The sequence below is a fragment of the Bidens hawaiensis genome, unplaced genomic scaffold (genome assembly GCF_021521415.1).
Source record: "Bidens hawaiensis isolate Kalapana, Puna unplaced genomic scaffold, B.hawaiensis_p1.1 tig00026851_1, whole genome shotgun sequence".
Classification (NCBI taxonomy): Eukaryota; Viridiplantae; Streptophyta; class Magnoliopsida; order Asterales; family Asteraceae; genus Bidens; species Bidens hawaiensis.
In genome coordinates this window covers 157,355-163,354 of record NW_027494324.1, presented here as the reverse complement: position 1 = coordinate 163,354, position 6,000 = coordinate 157,355, and the positions used below count along the sequence as shown (strand labels likewise).

Below are 6,000 nucleotides of genomic sequence, written 5' to 3'. Positions count from 1 at the left end.
TTTTCATTAAGTTAATAAGTTACAACATTGTAACTTATGAAATTTTTTCTCTCACAATATCAGCAATCCCAAACACCTTATTACTTTTCAAAAACTTAGTAAGTTATAAGTCGATGAAATTAAGCAATCCCAAACACCCCTTTAATCTTATCTTAGTTAAGATTATTGCAAATAAAAGGGTCCAAACTCTAAACATATAAATAAACTTATCAACATCCGTAATTAGGGCATTCACTTCCCGCCAATCATCCTCAAAACCCTAGCCTTCATAATAAACCCTCAACTCAACACCCACCTCCATTAATCAATGGAGCCTGAAGCCGTGAAATCGAACCTCGTTCTCATCCTCGACTACGGCTCCCAGTACACCCACCTTATCACCCGTCGCATCCGCAGCCTCTCCGTCTTCTCCCTCTGCATCTCCGGCACCGCCTCACTTAAATCCATCACCGAATTAAACCCATCTGTAATCATCCTCTTCGGTGGCCCCCACTCCGTCCCAGCGCCCCACGCGCCTTCTTTCCCAGATGGGTTTGTCGAGTACGTTGAGAAAGCAGGCGTCTTTGTGTTGGGTATTTGTTATGCGCTGCAGTTGATTGTGCAGAAGCTGGGTGGAGTGGTGGCTGTTGGTGAGAAGCAGGAGTATGGGAGGATGGTGATTGAGGCTGTGAAGGATTGTGGTGGGGGGTTGTTTAAGGGGAAGATGCTTGGGGATAAGCAGGTGGTGTGGATGAGTCATGGCGATGAGGCGGTGAAGTTGCCGGCTGGGTTCGAGGTGGTTGCGAGGAGTGAGCAGGGCGGGATTGCGGCCGTGGAGAATCCGGGCAGGAGGTTTTATGGGCTGCAGTATCATCCTGAGGTAGATATTTAATTTGTGATTCGGGATATCGGTTTTGCAGGATTATTGTTTGTTTGAAGATATATAGCTGTAGATACTACCAAGACACAATTTAGGGGTGTGCATTGGTCGGTTTTGGGCTCAAACCGAACAACAAAGCGATAATTTGACTTGGGCCGAAAAATATTGGGAAAAAATAATTAATTTGGGCCTAAATCTTTTTGTGAATTAATAATTAGTTGATCATTATGCATTTGAGCTAAAGTATTTAGGTAACACTGGTTATTAAAGTCTTAAAAAGTACTTAATTTTTAAAATTGAAGATGTAAATCCATTAATTTGGTTCGGTTCATTTTTTTGGTTTTTAGTTACATGCAAAATTGTAATTGAACTGAAAGTTTGGTTTTTTGGTTACGGATCGTTTTTTTCGGTTTCATGTCCGTCCCTAAGCCACGCTATTTGATTGTGAACCCTGGTTTTACTAAGCATGTGGTGCATCACGTACGGTACGGGGGGCATTTGCTATTCAATGACAATAAAAAAATGTTTAAGATGATATGTTAAGTTCACCTTTTTAACACTAAAATAAGATAGTTATTCATCTCTGTTTTGATGTGTTCAACTGATGGCTATTTTATGGCTATTTTGTTCAATCAGATTGAAAAACTCAGATCCATAGCAATTGATGGTTTAAATTTAAAACCAATTTGTGAATTTTCTTGGTTTTCTTTCATTTTTTATTTGAAACAATAAATTTAATTGGCTTTTATATCTTTTAATAATATAAAGGTGACACATTCACCCGAAGGGATGGAACTGCTTCGTCAATCAAAAGTATGGTGGGCCCTGATGATCATGTCATATGCGCGTTATCCGGTGGCGTAGATTCCACCGTTGCAGCCACGCTTGTTCACAAAGCTATTGGTGATAGGCTGCATTGTATCTTTGTTGATAACGGTTTGTTAAGGTCAGATTTTTTACTTCAACCACATTTTCATAAGTTCATTCGTAAAGTTTCTAAAAATTTGGTGTGCTTTGTTATAGATACAAGGAACAAGAACGAGTCATGGGAACCTTTAAAAAAGATCTTCATTTGCCTGTTACTTGTGTTGATGCATCGGTTCAGTTTCTTAGTGAATTGAAAGGCGTTACGGATCCCGAGAAAAAGAGGAAGATTATTGGGAAGGAGTTTATATCAATCTTTGATACGTTTGCTCATGATTTAGAGAAGAAACTGGGGAAAAAACCAACATATTTGGTTCAAGGAACTTTGTACCCAGATGTGATTGAATCTTGCCCGCCACCTGGAAGTGGAAGAACTCATTCGCACACGATTAAAAGTCATCATAATGTTGGTGGGCTTCCTAAAGATATGAAGTTGAAGCTCATTGAACCTCTTAAGCTTCTTTTTAAGGATGAGGTTTGCATAAAGATTGATTTTTTTTAATAAATTATTAGTAATTTGAGCCTTTATAAACTAATTCTATGTAGTCTTCGTTTATAAAAGTTGAATCCTATAAATAAAGGATTATTAATTTGGTAAGCTATATGAAACTGGGACTAATTCTATTTAGTTTCTGTTCATAAAAGTTGAATCTTTTTTTATAAGTATTATTATATTAGAATGAAACTGGGAATAACTCTTGTGTAGTTTTCGCTCATAAAACTTGATTCTTTTAAAAAATATAATATTATTTGAGCCATTATAAGGAAACGGGAAATAATTCTCTGTAGTTTCCGATCGTAAAAGTTGAATCTTTTTAAAAAGTATTATTAATTTGAGCTATTATACTGAAACTGCGAATAACTCTTATGTAGTTTTCGTTCATAAAAACTGAATCTTTATAAAAATACTATTATTTTGAGCTTAGTATAATGAAACTGGGGAAAAAATACTATTAATTTGAGCCATTTTAAAGAACCTGGGAAGAATCTTGTAGATTTTGATCATAAAAATTGAATATTTAAAAAAATATTTATTCGAACCAGTTTGATGAAATTGGGAATAATTTTATGTAATTCTTGTTCTTTTGAAGGTTCGGGAGCTAGGAAAGATTTTAGATGTTCCAGTGGCGTTTTTGAAGCGGCATCCATTCCCGGGTCCGGGCCTTGCTGTGAGAATCCCGGGTGATGTTACTCAAGGAAATGCATTGGATATTCTTCGCCAGGTAAATAACGAGATCGTTTGGCATAATTTATTTTATTATTATTTTCAATCTTATTTTGTAATGATTTTGTGTTGTAGGTGGATGAAATATTTATACAAGCAATTAAGGATGCTGGCATCTATGATGAAATATGGCAAGCTTTTGCTGTGTTTTTACCGATTAAAACGACAGGTGTTCAAGGAGATCAAAGGACTCATTCAAATGCAGTTGCACTTAGAGCGGTCACAAGTCAAGATGGCATGACCGCTGACTGGTCAGCATTCTCGTTTTTGTCTCTGAATTTTTTTTATTTGATTTTTAGTTTAGGAACCCATGTATTTAGATGTAGATATGGGGTCAAAAATGAATTTATGAGTCAAAATGACTGAAGTTAATTCTGCATTTTTACATGTAGATATGCGGCCAAAAGTGATTTTTTTGAGTCAAAATAAAGTTCGCATTTCAAAATCAGTATGGTTTTAACTTTTGGGTCAAACTGACTCAATTTCACCCCATATTTTCACATGTAGACATGGGGTCAAAAACGACTCTTTGAATCAATTTGACTAAGGTATATTTGACATTTGAGTCAAATATAATGACTACAGTTTCTTCACGAAAATGTTGAGGTGCTGTGCTATCTTTTGACATATAACCACGGCCCTATATAATCTTGATATGGAAGTTTGACTTCCAAAGTCAACTTACTGACATTTTGAAAATAGTAGTTATTTTTAGTGAACACTTTCTTCTTTCTTGTGGTTTTCATTTCGATCTGTTTAACATTTATTAACTTTCAGGTACTATTTTGAGCATAAGTTTCTGGATGACGTGGCAAGAAAAATCTGCAACAGTGTTCGTGGGGTGAACCGAGTTTGTCTCGACATTACATCGAAGCCTCCATCAACAATCGAGTGGGAATAATTCTTTGGTGTTTTCTGTGGTTGACTTCTTAGAAGTCAACATGTTGGCAAATCATGTGAAATTAGCAAAGGTTCTTGATGTAGCTGATGAATTTTGACTTTGGGAATATGCTGACATTCCATTTTGTTTTATAAATCAAAATCTTTCTTTTCTTTTTTTGGTTTGCATCATTTTAATCACTAGGCACAATATTAAAATAAAAGGAACAAATTGTTTAGATAATATAATGGCTCTTGAAACTGCAGAGTGAACTAGAGAATATATATATATATAGGCTAAGTATAAAATGAAAACCTACTTAAGTTGTGAAAACTCTAAAAACCCATTTTCAATCACATGTTTTTAATTAATGTTTAAATCTTGTGGTTTACAATTAAAATGAATAAAAAATGTAAATATAAATATAAATTTTTCTCTCTCCTGAAAACATATATAAAATTAGTAAAAAAATGTTAAAAAATAGCAAAACATTTTTTTTTGTATTACATGTAACAAAAAAAAACGATGTTACATAGGGTTTTCGCGGGTTTTCACAACTTAAATGAGTTTTCATTTTAAACTTACCATATATATATATATATTATATATATATAGCGAAAATCATATATAATATCGTTTTTTTTGTTACATGTAATATATGTTGTAACATTTAATACAAAACATCGAAACGTAAAAAAAAAATGTTTTACTATTTTTTAACATTTTTTTATATATGTTTTCAGGAGAGAGAAAAAGTTATATTTATATTTACATTTTTTATTCACTTTAATTGTGGACCACAAGATTTAAACTTTAATTAAAAACATATGGTTGAGAATGGGTTTCTAGAGTTTTCACAACTCAAGTAGGTTTTCATTTTATACTTTGCCTATATATATATATATATATATACACACACACACTAGGGGCACCTAAGGGGCATTAAACCATAGCAGGACGGGCTTTGATGCCCTGTTTTTTACGTGGCGTTGACGTGGCACTGTTAAGGGGCTTCGAAGCCCCCCCACCATAACGGATAGCCTTATAATGCAAAAAGCCTGGTGACGCGGCGTCACATGATGCAAAAAGCTCCCCCTCCCGAAGCTCCATTTTCATATAGGCACATTTACATTATAATGCATATAGGCACATTTTCAACTCTCCATTCTCTCTCCTTAAGACACCATAAAATTAAATGTACATTAACGCTCCGGCAAAGACCTAATGCATGTTACCAATCATAATCCGGTGACCATCAATTTCACTTCGGTTACGTAATGTAATAATAGGGTCCAAGCAATCAATTCCGTTCTTTAGATGTGTCAAGATGAATGCGAACCACCAGGTCGCAACCCCTATTTCACCTCCCAATTGTTGTTCATTTGACCTCTAATCACTTTCTTCTACAACCTCCATTATCCAGGTATTCAATTTCGCATCAAATTCACGTTCCAAATTACCAACTTCTATCAATTGTATACATGATTTCATGGTTCGTAATTTCAGCAATAAATTGTAATGTCTTTTTTTAAACTTAATTTGGATACCGGTGGTAAATTGCTAACTTGATAACTGAATGCATTCATTTGCTATGATTATGATGTGGGGCTTTAGCCTAAAGAGCGTAGGCGGGTAAAGGTTGGCAAATTGCGGCAATGAGGCCATGGATGGAGAAACAATGTAATATAAATATTATTTGCTTTCACTTTGAATGTATATGTAAGTTTATTCTTTTTAAGTTTTCATTTTTTTTGTCAGGGTCATCACCACATGCCCGAGACTAGATGACTCTTTATGAGGAACAAAGTGTTAGCAAGTTAGGGACTTCTATAAGCAAGATATTGGTTTGTTGGGCACTTTTCGTTTCATTTGATTAGATTTATTCGGTTCATTGTCCATTTAAACCGGTTATAATTTGGTTATTTAATTAAACTGGGCACAAAGATTTGTGGAACCAGTCACCAAACAGAACTGAATTCACAATATGGATACGATTAGAAATCGATCAGTTAACCAAATTTACCATTTGGTTTGGTTTTTTAAAGTTCAATTTTCGCATTTTTCTGGTTTTTTTGCACAACTCTACGTTTAATTCGCGACCTCAGCTCGATA

General features: G+C 34.8%; 1 pseudogene across 1 annotated transcript; it reads left to right on the top strand.

The window, feature by feature from the left end:
• Nucleotides 1-277: 277 nt before the first annotated feature.
• On the top strand, nt 278-3,966 carry LOC143574144 (uncharacterized; annotated as a pseudogene). Its single transcript, XR_013142539.1, has 6 exons — nt 278-859; nt 1,628-1,805; nt 1,883-2,258; nt 2,875-3,006; nt 3,084-3,259; nt 3,786-3,966. The product of XR_013142539.1 is annotated as an uncharacterized LOC143574144 (transcript).
• The last annotated feature ends 2,034 nt before the right edge of the window (nt 3,967-6,000 follow it).